Source organism: Onychomys torridus, chromosome 1, assembly GCF_903995425.1.
Source record: "Onychomys torridus chromosome 1, mOncTor1.1, whole genome shotgun sequence".
Classification (NCBI taxonomy): Eukaryota; Metazoa; Chordata; class Mammalia; order Rodentia; family Cricetidae; genus Onychomys; species Onychomys torridus.
The window spans coordinates 145,461,437-145,479,157 of NC_050443.1; positions in this window are offsets into that span (position 1 = coordinate 145,461,437).

Here is a 17,721-nt window from a genome sequence, read left to right on the forward strand (position 1 = left end):
TGTGTGTGTGTGTGTGTGCTTATGAGCATTTTCTTTTCATTCCAGTCTCATCTTTGATATTTCCCATCTTAGTCTTAGAACCAGTCATTTACTCAAAATATGTTCCATTTTATTGAAGAATAACATTGGAAATCAAGTTGTGCATAGTAGGTGTGCTTGTTACATTCAGGGTAATGTTAATATACAGCTGATGAGGCAAACAGATATCTGTGTGTATACTGACACACATACATATATATATATATTTCTATATTATCTGTAAATACTTCTATGTGTAACAACCCATGTCTATATATAATGAACAAAAGTTCTATTGAAACCCTCAACTCTAACCCAGTACCACAGCGGTGATTACAGATTCCTTCCTTTACTTCTCTGTAACATTCCATGACAGCCATGAGACAGACAGACACCTGACTCCCCTCACTGCCCATGCACATAGATATTCAATTCCAGTATGCACGTATAACTGCATGAAAAGTGCTAATGTGAACCACCGTGAGAAATGTTAACAACTATAGCATGGTGCTTCTGTATATTTCTTTTAGCTTTTGCCTTACAGATGTCAGTCATTCCCATAGTTACTTAGGCCAGCCTCCCCTTTGTCTGCATACCATGAGGTTATTTCCAATTTTTATAGTAAACTAAAAATATTTATCACAGTTCCACATTTCATCCCAAGACTCCTCCAACCCCCTCCATGATTCATTTAGTTAATATACAATAAGACCTTGTGTTACTGAGTTTCTGTAGGCCTTGAAAATGACAATATTATGTAATTAAGGAATATAACACAGAATACCACAATGTGATACATGTTATATATTAATATATTGTTTTATATGAGATAGATTTGGATCATTGTATTGAACAACCGCCAATGCTTCATTTATCCTTCCCTCTTCACTGCCTCCTGAGCCCCTGAAACCACGGCCTCTCTCCCATCTTAACTGGTTTTCTTTTTCTGGAATACCATATAATGGAATAATATAACACATAGCCTTTTCACAATGACTCTCTTCTGTGTGTGTGTGTGGAGGGGGGGTGTGCACATATGTGGACTGTCTTTCTTCAGATGCCATCCATTTTGCTATTCTGTTTGTTTTGTCTTTTGAAACTGAGTCTCTTCTTGGCCTGTTCACTGAGTAAGGTAGCTTGTCTGGTCAATGAACTCCGGGGACCTGCCTGTCTCTGTTTCCCCAGTGCTGGCAATACAAGTGAAGCACCAACCCCTGGCTTTTTTATGTGGCCCTGGGGACTCACACTTGGGTCACCAAGTACTTTACCATTTGAGCTCTCACTCCCGTCTCACAATGACCTATTATATGTATTTGCAAACTCTGTTTCTGCTCTCTCTGCTCTGCTGACCTTTGACCCTACTCTTTTAAGGATGTAAAACATCTCAATAATGAACCCTACAGCAGCTTTTGACAGCAGATAGTGGGGCATCTCCAACTTCACTCCTTTTTGCCTGTGTATTGGGGATGACTATTTTTGATAGCTTCCCAAATGATTGCAACGCATAGCCAAAGGCAAGGGCCTCTGCCTTTGAGGCTGCTGAGAACAGAAGGAAGAACATGAATTTTAAGGTCAAGCAATCTTTGACATTCTTGGTTTATAAGGAAGACATTTGCGATCTTGGACATCAGGTCCCTACTCAGAAAAGTCCATCGTAAAATGCTTCCTCATAGCACTTTTGTGACAGTGCCATGGAGGACCTCCATATGGGGTGAGCAGCTGACTACCCAAAAATGAGTTTCCTCCCCTCTGCTTCAAAAGCTTCCATGACTGTGTTCACAATGCACTCGCTTTGACCATCTTATTGCTGGGGGATATCTTTCTGTATGCTGTGAATATATGTTGTTCCCATTGGTTAATAAATAAGCTGCTTTGGCTTATGGCAAGGCACCTTAGAGGTAGGTAGGAAATCCAAGGAGAGAGACAGGAAAGAGAAAGGCGGAGTCTGGAGAGATGTCAGCCTGCTGCCCAAGGAGCAACATGCCAGCAGATTGGTAAAGCCACAGAACACATGGCAAAACATAGATGAATAGAAATGGGTTAATTTAAGAGCTAGCTAGCAAGAGGCCTGTCATAGGCCATACAGTTTGTAAATAATATTAAGCCTGTGAATGATTATTTTATAAGTGGTTGAGGAACTGTGGAGCAGGGCAAAATCGGAGGAACTTGGGACCTGAGAAAACGTATGGCTACATCTCATTGCCAACATTATGAGGAACTCATAAGAGTCATGAGCACTAAAGATGGGTTATGGTCCAGAGTAAGGCTTCTCTTAGAAAAATGGTTGCCTGGATGAAGAAATAAACTTACTTGACAATCTTTGTAGAAGTTGTGATTCATTGTGTGCCCAGGGGGAAATTAAAATCGATCTATTTTTTTAATGACTTGGGATAGTAATGAGAATTTACTGATGCTACAGGAGCATTAATAAATGAAATGCAGGTAGCATAATTTAAAGGACGAAGAAGATGCTTTTTTTAGAAACCAAAGCAAATAAGAAGTGATCAGAAAAGTCATTTTCTGAAGCAATAGTCAGCCTTGCTGTGACTATAGCTCTGTAAACTTTTACAATTTGGATCATACTTTTGTACACAGTTATGTGAGATTATTAGATCCAAAATATATAATTTAAAGATTGTCATGAAAGTGTCATATTGCTTTCCAAAAACCCATCCACCATTTTACAGAAGTGTGTGTGTGTGTGTGTGTGTGTGTGTGTGTGTGTGTGAGAGAGAGAGAGAGAGAGAGAGAGAGAGAAATCAAGTAAACAATAGCAATAAAATCAAGTCAGAAATGGCGAAAAGAGCTGGAAATGAAGCTCACATATATCAAGTGTGCACATGCTCTGAGCTCCGTGCTAGGAATTATACACGTTTAAATTACTTAATCCTCCTGACAAATTTAATACCATTCTCACTGCACAGAGTCTCAGAGAAGCTGCGCCTATATTTTGCTGGAAGGCATACAGCCAACACTGAAGAACCAGGCATGTTCCCCAAGTGAGCCTCAAATCCAGGCTCCACGTTCCCATCCCAGGAATCACCCCACCATAATGGCCTAACTCTTTAATTTCTTAACAGGAGAATGAGCATGAATAAAATTTTAATTTCACAAAACATCCCCCAAGTTCCCAGGCATTTTCTAAGCTGAACCCTAACTCCTCACGGTGTTGTACGGAGAACCTAAGAATGTCAGCCTGACTCTTTCAGCGGTTTTTAAAGGAAAGAAATCTTTCATGCCTTGCTGGGCACAGACAGGTGCATTTTCACCATGGTATCTCCTAGGCAGCATCCCACCTGTTGAATCTCCCTGGATGTCATTAGTGAGTCCCATGGGCCTCCATTCCAGCTATCAAAAGGTCTACCAGTCCAGTAGCATCGGCAATAATGAGACACAGCAGCAACCCGGCAGAAACCAGGGACTCGCAGGAGAGAGGGGCCAGGCTCGACCACACTCCTCACAATAAAACTGACAACAAGACTCTGGAAAATGAAAATGCCAGGGGGTCAGATCTGGCCACAGAAACCACTACAGAATCCAATTAAAAGTTGGTGTTGCCCAGCGTCTGTCTTGACAGGTACTTCGTGCACAACTGCCTGTCGTTTCCCAGAGGACAGGTGATGAGGCCAGCAGAGAGGAAAACTCAGCAGAGAGGAGCTGCTGTGGCTGCCACAGCAGCAGGTGCAGAGAGATTCTGGGGAATTAAAGACACTCAACAGTCACAACCCTCTGCCATCGCCACTCAACCTACCAGGGAAGAGGGGAAAGTGACCTAAATTCTAAGAATGTAATAGATTCGTTTAAAAATGCTAATTGATGTATCTGATACATTTTATACACACACACACACACACACACACACACACACACACACACACATGCGTGGCCTTGTTCTACTTTCATTTCTGTTGCTATGATAAACATCCTAACCAAAAAGAACACAAGAGAGGAAAGAATTTATTAGGTTTACAATTCACAGATGACATCCATCGTTGAGGGAAGTTGAGGCAGGAACTTAAGCAGCTCGTCACCACACAGTCACAGTCGAGAGCAGAGAGAAACAGATACACACAGACTGCCTGCCTGCCTGCTTTTCACCTCGCTTCCGTCACTCTTAAACACTCAGGGGTGCCCTATTTAGGGAATGGTATCACCCATGGTGGGTTGCATCTTTCTACATCAATTAATAACCAAGAAAAGTCCGCTAAAGACAGGTCCACAACCCAACCTGCTTTATACAATTCCTGGTTGCGACCCCTCTTCCCAGGTGGCTCTTGGCTTATCAAGTTGGCAGTGCTAACTAGCTAGTTCAGATGGAATGATCAAATTGGAGTACTCAGCGTTCCCTTCTCCTTCAACAGTTCTCATTTCTTTGGGTTGGAATCTTTAAGTATTTTCTAGGTCCTTCTCACAGGTAAGCTGGAAATACAGGAGTGTTTTGAAAAATCACATGGCTTCATTTCTGTCATCCTGCCAGCAAACAACAGATAGACCTTCTTCCTCATCATTACACAGGTTGGCCCATGTTCATCCCATGGTGGTTGCATATGATTCCAGTGAATGCGGGGTAGAGGGAGGAAGGGCATGTGCAGGGTCTCTTTAGACCTAGGCTCAACACTGGCCATTCCAGCAGATTCCACTGACCACAGCGTTACACTAGGCCAGCCCAAGGAGATGTGTGGAACTGGGCTATAGGCATCCAAGGGATGAATCTCAAAGTCAACTGCATGAGGCCCAGTGACAGGGAGGAAATAATTACAGCTGCCTTGGCATACATCTACCACACTTCCCTTTCTCAGACTCTTGGAAATTGAATTAATAAGCAGGGGCTGCTTGGTGAATACGAAATCAAGTATAATTGGATGTGCTCAGGGGTTATTTATAAGAGGCTTCAAAATAGCTTGATGAACTGTATTGGTCCCAAACCCAGAGTAAATTAGAAGGCCACAGATTCTTTCTCTGCTCTCTCTGTCTCTATTGTTTTCTCTCTGTGTCGGCCTGTCTGCTGTCTGTGTGTCTCTCTGTCTCTGTCTCTCTCTGTGTCTGTCTGTCTGTCTCTGTCTCTCTATCTCTGCCTCTCTAATGCACTCCAAGTGTGCATCTGAAGTTCATTTCTCAGAGTGGACTCCTTTTGCACATGTCTGCCACTAAGCAGTGACCCCTGTCCCCACACAACAGATTTGCCTCTATGGACATTACAACAATTACTATGCTTGGCTTACAGTCGATAAAAGTTTAATGGCAGCTGAAACTATTTCAGTATAAAGATAGGGAAAGTCTCTTTATCTCTCACCCACTCTTCAGGAGCCCAGAGACTGTGGCTGTCCCAGAATCTGGAAAAAGAACTCTTCTCTATGTTCTGATTGCCCAGAGCTCTAATTACCGATCATCTCTGAGCCTTGTGGTTCCTAACCCAGTGACAGAGCTGGGCCTGAAGATTGTTGAGCTATGGACACCAGGGAATATGTCCTGGAGTGACCTGAAGCTGAAATCTGGTTGTTCCATGAAAATCAAGGAATCTAAACTCCATTAAAGCAAATTTAACATTCTGCTTTTGAATGTGGCTTTTGGAATAAATCCTACTAAGAAAGGAGTTCTCTGGGTCAGTGTTCCATCACACGCTGCCCTCCTTACAGAACTTGGAGACAAACCTCTCTGGCTTCCCAATGGGAAACGTGCCCTGCTTTTCAGGATTTGCAAGTTGCTGCGTGGTTCTTCCTCTCAACAACACAGATCCTGTGTGTGAGGATATCTCCTTTTGGGTAGTGCCTGCTGGCCAGTTCACTGCTGAATCTGAAACCCGTCTCTGGCATGTCTACAGGCCCATCTGGTGTGGGTTTAGATGTTAGCTTCACATCACACTGCCTTTGCTTTAGATGCCACAGTTCCATAGCCATGTGGCTCTGCTTCTTTGTCTAAATATTTCAGCATTAATGTCGTCCAATTTCAGATCCTTATTTAAGCAGCCTCAAGCGCTTTATGGAACTTCAAAGAGATGCAAGGGGCATAAATAAATAAATACCACTTTCCCAAGAAAGCTCTCATTTGAATATTTCTTTTTTGAGTACATAAAAAAGTTCCTCAGTTGCATGTAGTTTGGAAGAATTCTTACTTTCCAAATCCAGGTCCCAAAACTGACTCCGCCCTATTTCTCAGTGTTCATTAGCTTCTTTGGTCCAGCAAGACCATGCCCATTCTGTCTCATGTAAAGTGCTCATCCCCCTGGGCCCACAAAATAACCAGTATGACCACATCCCTCGGCTCCTCTGAGTTTTTGTGGAATGTATAGTTTTTGCTCTGGCTTTAACAACTCCATGCAAATGTAACTTTTATAAACCCAATCTGTTTCTTTTCCCATCCAGGACTGCTTTTTAAGATGCAAGTGTTTCGCTATAAGTACATTTAGTATGTTGCTTCTCTGTGTTAAAGAGTAGGAACCTAACACATTTGGCCTTTCCACTTCCCACTGTCCCAAACTGTGCTGTGAGGGCCACTGCTGTGGGTTGTCTGTAAAATGTACCCCAGAGCTCGTGTGCTGGTGCACTTGGTTCCCAGCTGGTGGCGCTGTTTGGAAGGTTGTGGAAACTGCAAGAGATGGAATCTCACTGGAGGCCTTGAGTCACAGGAGGTGAGTCTAGCTCCACTTCCTGTCTGCTCTCCGCGTCCTAGGGACTCGACATGGCCAGTAACCTCCTGTTCTGGCAGAAGCTCCACCTCAGCCCCCGCACCCTGGCATCCATATACCCAAAGACTCTGGAATGTTCTGGTGGAGGGTCCATGTCAACTTCCCTCCCCATCCCGCCCCCTCAAAACCCGCCAGAGATGCTCAAGACCACTCCCACAGTATTTAAGCTGCAGCCCAGAAAACAGACGAGAGGTGGCTTTTCCTGTCTCTTGTCCCCGGGCTCTTTGGGGGGTAGGGGGTGGGGGTGGGCTGGAGAATCACCCAGGAATGCTTTACCTCTTAAACCGGGGCTTTTTCTAATTCGGTCTGATTTGGTTTGATTTGGACTGCTGCGTCAGAGGAGAGGCTTATCGGGGTACTAAAACTTTTCACCTCCTATGGTTGTGACTTCCCTATCAGGATGGCCTGCATTCTTTTTGTTTGTTTGTTTGTTTGTTTTCGAGACAGGGTTTCTCTGCGTAGCTTTGCGCCTTTCCTGGAACTCGCTTTGGAGACCAGGCTGGCCTCGAACTCACAGAGATCCGCCTGGCTCTGCTTCCCGAGTGCTGGGATTAAAGGCGTGAGCCACCACCGCCCGGCTTCTTAAACTATAAACCGAAACAACGCCTTCCTCCCTTCAATCTCTTCTTGGCAGGGATTTGGTCACAGCAGTGAAAACAGTGAGCAACCCGGAAAATTGGTATGAAGAGTTTTCCTGTGATAAGTTTGATGGTGTGACTTGAAGGCCTTTTGAATGGGTTTCCAAGAGGAATATGGAAGAGTGTGGGACTGTAGGCTAGAGGAGCCCAAGAATGCTGTAAGCAGAACTTATGGGCCATCCTGGTGGGAGTCTGGAAGACAAGGATGCTGAGAATAATGGAGACGGTGAAGACCCAGCTCATACAATCCTGAAGCAGATCAAGGACTATTGGGAGCTGGTCTAGAAGGCCATTTGTATTATATTTCTGTCAAAGAATCTGGCTCTGGGAGCTATCAAGACAGCTCAGCAAGTAAAGTGCTTGCTGAGAGACTACTAATATGGGTTTGATTCCCAGAACCCGAGTAAAGGTAGAAGAAAAGAACCAACCCCATAAAGTTGTCCTCTGACACAAGACACACACATACACACACATACACACACATACACACACACAAATTTTGGGGAAAAAAATCTGGCTTCATTCTGGGAACTTAAAGCTGAATTAAAAAATAATGTAGTAATTCATTTGGCAGAGGAAATCTCGACAGGATAGCATTCAGGCCATGTCATGGTTACTGCTCACTGCTCACAATCACATTCTGCAGTGTGAGAAAACAGCTAACGCATCAGAAAGGGTTGATGTGTTTAGAAGACTGAGTGACTGTGAAGTTGTACACGAGAAAGGAGGGAAAGCAGATAAAAGGATGAGACCTTTAAAGAGAAACCTGGTGTTCTGCTCCGAGACCAGACAGAAAGGTGCCCCAAGGGCAAGGCCCCGCCCACTGATGGCTCCAGTTTGTGGAAATGCTAATTCTTTTGAAAAGAGAAGCCTGAACTTGACACTGTTGTTGTTGTTGTTGTTTGGTTGGTTGGTTGGTTTTTTGTTTGTTTTGTTTTTTGTTTTTTGAGACAGGGTTTCTCTGTGTAGCTTTGCCTCTTTCCTGGAACTTGCTTTGGAGACCAGGCTGGCCTCAAACTCACAGGGATCTGCCTTCCTCTGCCTCCCGAGTGCTGAATTAAAGGTGTGCTCCACCACCACACAGCAAGAACTTGACAATGTTGTCAAAGGAGTTTCCTGATCAAATTAAACTGCTCACTGAAAATATTTTCTTATATTCATCCACCTAGACATACAGAGGCGCTGTAGCTTTCATCCAAGGGCAGGGGTGGGGTGGGGGGTCAGGGAGTGAGAGGTGGGGGTAGGGGTAGACTACACCTCAAGCTGGTAGTAGAACTTTGCAGCCACATTCCCACAGTCCTGGTTTTACAGGCATGTGAGATGCAGCAGTGAGGGCTCCTTGTGACAAGGTTCCAGAAGACCACTGAAACCAGGCCCTGAGAAGCTGGTCTGTGAAGCTGTGAAGTCTAAGTTGCAGTGGAGATTCCAGAAAGATGGTGATGCTGAGACAGTAGACCGTCTTCCAGTGTGAGCAGCAGGAGCAGAGTGTAGCTGGCCCAAGAGATAAGCCTTGTGTGCTGTAGGTAGAAGAGCTGGGGGAGCAGGACTCACCACGGCCATTGGATGAGTGTCATCATGAGTCCCAAATGCTGGATATGGAGCTGTAGAATTTGTGGTTTGGCCTGGTGGGTTTAGTTCTTGCCTTAATCTAATTTTTGTTTGGTATGTTCCCATAGCCTCCTTTTTGAATAAAAGTATTTGTTCTGTTCCATTGTATATTAGAAGTATGTAACTTTTAATAATTTTTACAGGGACTCACAGGAGTCTCTTTGGACTTTTATTCTTTTAGTGTGTCTGTGTGTGTGTGTGTGTGTGTGTGTGTGTGTGTGTGTGTGTAATTTGTATATATATATAATATAATGTACATATATTGTTAGAATGTCCCTGTGTGCACATATATGCATGCATGTGCAGATGCCTGTGGAAGCCATAAGAGAGTACCAGATTCCCTGGAATCGGAGTGATAGGCAGTTAGGAGCTGCCTGACATGGGTACTGGGAGCCAAACTTCCATTCCCTGAGAGAGCACCAGGTGCCCTTAACAGCTGAACCGCCGCCTCTCCAACCCCAAGATTGTGGACTTTTGAACAATGTCGGTACTGTTAAAGACTATGGGGACTTTTAGACTGGAATACATGGATTTTGTATTAGAGTCAGCCACCAGCCTATGGAAACTGTGAAAGGAATGCTGTGGTTTAAATGTGGAATGGGTTCCATAGGTTCATGCGGTTACCAGCTGGGGTCACTGTTTCAGGAGATCGCAAGACCTACTAAAAGGAATGGGCCACTGAAGGTGGGTCTTGAAACTTTCTAGCCCATTACCACTTCTTGTCTGCCCTCTGCCTTCCAACTGTGGATCCAATGTGACCATCACTTCACATGCCTGCCACCATGGCTTCCATGCCATGATAGTCTGCACCCTCCCCACTTTAACTGTTATCCACAATAGCCTCTTCTTCTTATAAGTTGCTTCCTATTGGCTGGTTTAGTTACAATGATGAGAAAAGTAACTAATACAAGTAGCCTCAGATAGAGAATGAATACTCTTGAAATGTAAGAGTGATATTAACAATGACACCAAGACCAGAGTTGTTTACTATCACTGTCCCAAGCAAGCTGGAATGCCTCCTTCTTTGGCTCATACGGAAGGTAGGCGTATGGGGGGTTTGGTCATTCCTTTGCGAAATAGATGTCTGGCAATGGATTTGACCAGCTGTATCAGAGAGTAGACTCAGACTGCACTGGAGTGCCCACACCAGTTTCTACCTCATTAGCAGTAAATGAGGGTTTCCATGAGCCTAAGTCTATATGAGCTTCTTCATTTCCCTTACCTAACACATGTAAAATGATATCTCATAATTAACTTATTCCATGTCTTCTTGTCAATAATTCTTTGAGCATATCTTCCTACTCTTTCCAACTTTCCAAATCTTCTCCTCTTTGTAGTTTAACTCTCCTACTCTTCTGCCCGTTTCCCATTGTACATATCTCGCTGTTTGTATTGAGTGGTAGGAGGTAGAACTTCCTCTAGAGCACAGACTTTCTTGTCTTCTAAAGCAGTGCATAACAAGCATCACTACACTTTCTTGAAGAATAGGGTCCCATGATGTAGCTGGAGTGCTTCTCTCCAGGTCCCATCAAGCCCCCATGGTCCCACAACCCACTCATAAAATAATCATTCAGACACTTATATTACTTATAAACTGTATGGCCATAGCAGGCTTCTTGTTATCTACTTCTTCTATCTTAAATTAACCCATTTCTATTAATCTATAAGTTGCCACGTGGCTCGTGGCTTACTGGTATCTTACATCTCAGGTCTCTCTGCCTCAGCCTTCCACTTCCCCCAATTCTCTTCTCCTTGTCCCACCTATACTTCCTGCCTGGCTACTGGTCAATCAGTGTTCTATTTATTACCCAATCAGAGTAACACATGTAACATACACAACATCCCACAGCTCCACGATGCTAAGTAACAATGTTGTGATTACAAGATGAGGCCAGATGCAGAGCTTAATGTCTATAAACCAACCATCAGAAAGAAGCCAATCTCCACACTTGTCATTTGTATCTTTCTCCCAAGGTACAATAAAAGGCGCCCTAGACAATAGTCTAGGTGCACTAGACAATAGTAACTGGGCTATCATTCCAGGAAATTTTTTCTCTGAGTCAACTGCTGCAGAAGTCGTGTCCCAAATGATTTTTTTCAGATTGTAGCAAATTTCTTTCTAAAAATCATAGCTATCAGTGTCATCTGTCTTAACAGCGTCTTTCAGTAGTAGATCATGGGTGTTGCCAGTCAACTATTTCCCTCTCTTTTATGTAGCCCATTCTGTTTTTTTCAAAGATACGAGGATTATCCATCACCATTTCTGACTGGAACTTCTGTAGAAGTTTTCTTAAAAACACAAACATTCTTCATCTTTCAGGGAAAAGAAAATCACTTCTGAAGATAAGTTATTGGATAAGGGTAAAAAACAAACAGGTTTTTTTTTTTTCTTCTTTTTGATACAGACTGAGACCATTACAGAAAACTACAACAGGAACTAACTGATCGTGGAGTGCCCAGCACCAATGGATACATCTACAATGTAATTACTGCACCTAAGGCTCAGGAAATATCACAGAAAGGAGGATAGGAAGATAGTAAGAGCCCAAGAACAGGAAATCTATGAGATGGTGCCTTCTAGAAGTGACAGGGAAGAGTCACCTGTAATAACTCAACAATATGGTTGACTACACAAGACTTGAATGAGGACAATACTAATAAACATGCTAACAGGGAAGAGGGAAATCTCATGGGCCCCACCCATAGACAAAGAATTATAGGCAATGAGAGGATGCTGAGAGCAGGAGAAATAGTCTTCCCCAGGGTAGAGCCTCCAAAGTGGTTATCCAAAACCAAGTGGTCAACTCTGAAATAATAATATATACATACAAACCAACTGAAAGGACCCAGAAGGTTGTATTTATAATTTATGTATCAAAAATACATGTAACAACAATAATAAAACAAAAAGAGGTCAAGAATTTGTGAGGGAGAAAAGTGGATGGGAGCCATGGGAAGAGCTGGGGAGGAAGGGAAGAAAAGAAAATGGGGAGAAATGACATAATTATATTTTTGTTTTTAAAAAAGTAAGAATAAAAATTCAAATTAACAACAAGGTCTAGAGTATTATGTGCAGAAAACTTTGGAGGCAAGTATGAACTCAGCAAATAGAGGTTTCACATTGATTAGTAATGTATGCCACAGTCATTGGCATAGGGGTGTTGGTAGGTCCTGTGTCAAGTCTATCTGAACATACTCTCACAGTGTCTCTAATGTCTCACTAAGAGGGAAAATACAAAGCCCTAATATAAGCATCCTTCAAATTTTCATTGCAAAATTGGAGTTTAGAAGTTTATTGTATTATTTACAAGATAAAGAAAAATGCTTTATATTACCTCTCATTTCCATAGTCTCTTCTGGAAAATGTTTAGTTAGAAGTATAAGTAAAAAATAGGCATGGTATCTCAACCTAGCATTCAAGAAGCAGAGGCAAGAGGATGTGATCCATAGACTGCGACTCATAGCAATATTGTATCTCAAAAGAAAAATAAGTAAATAAATAAATAACTGAAAATCAGTCATTGAGCATAGGATTCCCAGGGTTGGTTTGCTTGCTTGCTTGCTTGAGAAAGGGTCTCTCTACATAGCCTGGCTGTCCTGGAACTTACTATGTAGACCAGGCTGGCCTTGAACTCACAGAGATTCACCTGCCTCTGTCTCTCAAGAGCTGGGATTAAAGGTATGTGCCCACTGTATCTGGCTAGGATCCCCATTTTAAAGATAAGGATACAGGACTTCAACAAAATTAAGCAACTTCTTGAAGTATTGGATTCGGTGAGACTTTAGGCCCAAAAACCTTATGCTATAATTATCATTCTTAAAGATCATATCATCTCAATGTTTACAAAAATCTGGAAAATGCCTTTTCTGCCAAAATAAAAAGTAAAAGAGGTAGACACCTCAGGAATTGATTCTGGTCTTTAGCAAGAGCTGCCCAAGAAAATGGCTCCTAATTCTTAAATAAATTCATAATCCTGATATGGAAATTCAACAAAAAATACCTAAAACTGGCCAGGCGGTGGTGGCACATGCCTTTAATCCCAGCACTTGGGAGGCAGAGCCAGGCGGATCTCTGTGAGTTCAAGCCCAGCCTGGACTACAGAGTGAGTTATAGGGAAGGTGCAAATCTATACAGAGAAACCGTGTCTTGAGAAACCAAAAAAACAAAACAAAACAAAAAAACCTAAAACAAATAAGAAGAAAGATGCTGCTTACCCATTGTTGTACTAATTGTGAGTGTTCAAAACTAGGTCAAGGATGTTAGGACCTTTCCAAGGTGACTCTAAGTGGAAGGATGCTAGATCACGAGGTGTGTGTTCTTGAAGGGGATATTGGAACAACAGTCTCTACCTCTCTCTCTCTTTTCTCTTCCAAAGCACTATGATCTTGGTCCACCATGTGCTCCCACTACAATCATCTTTCTACAGATAAGCAGAGCCAATCATCTATGGGCTGAAACCTCTAAGAATAACATGGGCGTGGGGACTCTTCCTCCCTCAAGCCAGGATTCTCAGGCATTTTGTCACAGTGATAGAAAGCTAACTAGCACATCCATCCATGTGTTTCTGTAACATCTTGAATGTTTATTATGGTGAGGTTGACATAGATTATCTTATTTCATCCTCAAAACCATCCTAGAAAGCAGTTGCCCATATAATATACATAGATGATGTTTTCCCCAGTCCACACAACTGATATGTGACTCTTCATTCATTATCTACAAAGTTCTATTTTAGGTTCACTCTAGGTTAGACATAAGAAAGTACATTAAACCCTCTTTAATTGCTTGTCCCCTGGGAATTTAGGAGCATCGAAATCTGCTATATAAAATAACTACACCATTTCAGGATGTAAATGTGTTCAGAAATCAGATATTTGCTTTCCTTGAAAACTCATTGGATTTTTCTGTGTCTTCCATGATTTCCACTTTTTTTAAATTTCTTTTTGTTTGTTTTGAGACAGGGTTTCTCTGTGTAGTTCTAATGCCTGTCCTGGACCTCGGTCTGTTGACCAGGCTGGCCTTGAACTCACAGAGATCCACCTGGCTTTACCTCCTGAGTGCTGGATTAAAGGTGTGCGCCACCACCACCCAATTTCCAGTTTTTAAAAAAAAACTTATTTTTCAATATGACGTCCTTCTTGACACCAGCTTCCTCAGTGATGAGACATATCTAGCTCAAATATACTGATGTTGGTCTTAAACTTTTTGCTTCTTCAGTTACCAATGAGCTAAAGATGCTGGGGTGATCTATGATTTTCCCCACCGGGGAAAGCCTATAGATTTGGGCATAGTATTAATAATTTTGTTTGTTTTGTGCCTCACATTGGTATCTTGCATATTCCCAAGCATCCTGCTTACTCCCTACACATGCACAAAGAACTGCAAATTACCAGGATAAACTTCACTATGATCCTTCACAACACCTAACCACACACTGTAGCTTTCTTCAGAACTCAAAGTACCCAGCTTGACTATTCTCTATCAGATTTCTCCAGATCACCAAGTCCTCTGCAGAACCACCTTGGGCTTCAAATGAATGTTCTGTGTCTCTATAAAAGTGAATGGGATGTGGTGCAGCTCCTCACTACCCGGTGTGTCGGGTACCCTCTTTCACTCCTCCCCCAGCCTCACCCCACTGTGAAAGGCCAACTTCCAACCATTCAGAAAGATAGACTTTCTCAAGTTTCAGGCAGGCGCCTAGGGATTCCTTCTCGTTTCTTTCCTGGTCATTGTATTTCCTGTCCAGCGTTCTTATAGCATCTACATTTAGAACTTCCAGGCCACTGCTTTCTCTGTCTTCCATTCTCATTGCTGTATTCTCAGTCTCTTCTTTTCCTGTCCAGAGTTACTCCTCTCCTGGGCCCTGCTACGTGTTGTGACCATCCGTTCAAGTGCTGTTTTTCAGTGTATTCCCCATCCATATCCCCCTAAAGTGGCCTAGCAAGTTGGGGGTGTATGAGTATGCCCTTTTCTAGGGAGGGGACTGTGGTAACCCCTACAATAGCCTTTACTCCACATAGTTCCCAATTCCCCCTGCCCTTGACTCCCCTCCAAAGCAGATGAAAACTTACAATTTTTGAAAAGAAGGCATTGGTATTTTATTGTCATTGTTACTGCTGTCCCTATTGGCATTGAAACAGGGATGTTGAATGCACAAAATCCAAGTTATTTAAGCTACTACAACTTTGCTGAAGGCAGTTGTCTCTCCATCAAAGGCAAAGCTGAGGCTGACATTGTATTTGAATCTTTGTATGAGTCACTGCGAGTAAACAATATGAAAAAAAAAAAAAACAGAGTGAAAAAATGAAAATCTTGTCTGTAAAGTGGTTCTTTTCTCAACTTCTTTGGTTTGGCCCAGTTTGGGAAGGAACATCTTTTGAAGGAAAAGCCGAATTCTAATAGGAGAAAACCACTGCCCCTCACTTTCCTCATTATTCTAGCCCAGGGTGTGAACAAAATAATGTAAATACATAGCAGTTATCTCACAGGCCTGGAGGTAGCAGAGAGTTGGAAGGAATGTCAGCTGCTGGGACACCGTCCCAGCTTATGACTCTTTACCTGCAGACATATTTTTGCATGTTATTAAATATACATTGGGATTTTAAGACAAGAGGTAAAAATAAAAGCATGAGTTTGGAACTATTTTCCTGCTCCCTGTCATGCCTGTGCACATATGCTCTAGAAGCAAACACCTCCGTCTGAGCACCTCTGCCCGAAGATCAAGGTGTTATAATTGGGTGAAATCAGCAACTTAGACACCACTGACGAGGGGAAGGGGAAGAATCAGGAAGGCATGCTCTAAGAAGGCATAATAGAGGGCAGGCACTTTGTCTTAGATGTAGATGTAACCGTCTTGTTAAATAAGAAACACAGAGCCAATGCAGAGATGAAAGCCCAAGAGGTCAGAGCAATAGCTGAGAGCTATAAACCTTACCCTTCAGTGTCACTCCTGTCCTTCCCTCAGCCAGAGACCTACTTCTTTGTGTCTGTCTTTTTTATAGACTTTCTGTTCTGCCTTCTCATTGGTTGTAAACCCAACCACATGACCTCCTCGTCACTGCCTGTCTGTACAGACCTCCAGGTATTCTATGGTTGGTATTGAGATTAAAGGCGTGTGTCTCCATGCTGGCTGTATCCTTGAACACACAGAGATCCGCCTGTCATGTGATCTGGATTAAAGGTGTATGCCACTACCCCAGCTTCTGCTAGGGCTTGCTATTAGCTTTGGCCCCCAGGCAACTTTATTGATTAACACACAAATAAAATCACATTTCAGTACAAATAAAATATCAGCATATTTATATATAAAGTTTTCAGTATCACTAATGTGTTAGCTTGCAATGAGGAATAAAGAGGGAAAGAAACTAACATTAATAGTACAAGACAGGTCTCACCTGCCTTCCGAACCTCACTGTTTCCTTCAAGGTGCCTTTGCTGTGATACAGAGTCCCTCACCCCACTGAACAGACATGTTCCATGTGGCATTGCCTCCTGTGATGACCAACAGCCAGCCAGGTGTGTGGGGGAGGTAGGAGAAGATAGCCAAGTTCAGGGGGCCTCCAGTGAGCACTGGAGAAAGAGGAGTTAGAGGTGGAGAAGATGAACACCCCACCGACTCCACCCCCGGGAACCACACCTGCATCACTTCCATCAGTGGACCCCGCCTTGCCTAGCTGTACTTTAAATACTATTTCCCCAATTCTCTTTCCTGTCCGGGTGACGGGCAGTACTGTCTGCTAGCACCAGCCAGCACTCTCCTGCCTTTTCCGGAAAAGGCAGGATCAAGCTCTTACCACATAAGGGAGCACATTACAGGGGCTAAGCCAGGAGCAGAGAAAACTCCAGATCTCACTCCATCATCCCTGTCACCACTGTCCCAGGGTCCTGCCTGTCCCTGGATACTGCCTGTGAAGTCTCCCATCCTTATGAAACCTCACCAGGGAGGCGTTGTCTCCTCCATTTTAAATTTGAAGAAACTAAGGCTTACCCTGTTTGTTTAATTTGTCCAACGCTAGCAAAAGGAGAATTGGGAGTTGAACTCAGCTCTGAGTGGCTTCCAAATGTTGGCTTTCCCCAAAACTTCAACACTGACTCAACATTATTTGATCTGTCACTGCTCTGACTGTTTGACACTTTCCCACAATTCTCCTATGGGGATTCTTAGCTATTGGAGCCTCAGAAGGTCCCTCCAACTGCCTCATCTCCCTCCCATTTGGTGGAGCGGACACTTCTGGAAAGAGTCTGTTCTTTTAGCAGCTGGTGATATTCCACTTGATTAACACCATGGGGCCTATCTCCAGACTTAAAGATGCTGCCTAATTAACTGCTTACATAAGAGACTTGGCACTTTCTGCATCTGGTTCACACTGCCAGCCTCAGTCATGTTTTCTCTTCAGCAATAATATTTACATGATTAGGCAGGAGTCAGTTCATGCTTTGATATTGACCTAAGCTATGCAGGTGGCTTCCCAAAACAGTTACCCTCGATAGACAAGAAAGGGACTTTCCCCCAGCAAGAAGCACCAACAAAACAGATCTTCTGCATACTTTCCAATGGCATATTGTGCTGAGATCTAAAAGCATTTGTTGACCATTCTTCTGGTTCATGTACAAGGCAATAATACCTTTTCAGAATCACTGAAAAGTTACATCAGGTTAACTCAGATGTCTCCTCTATTCCCCTTTTCTAATTGAGTTTTTATTTTGGTCCACAATCTAGTTATATAGATTATTATGTTATATCAAGAGATATAGATTACCAACATCTGGTA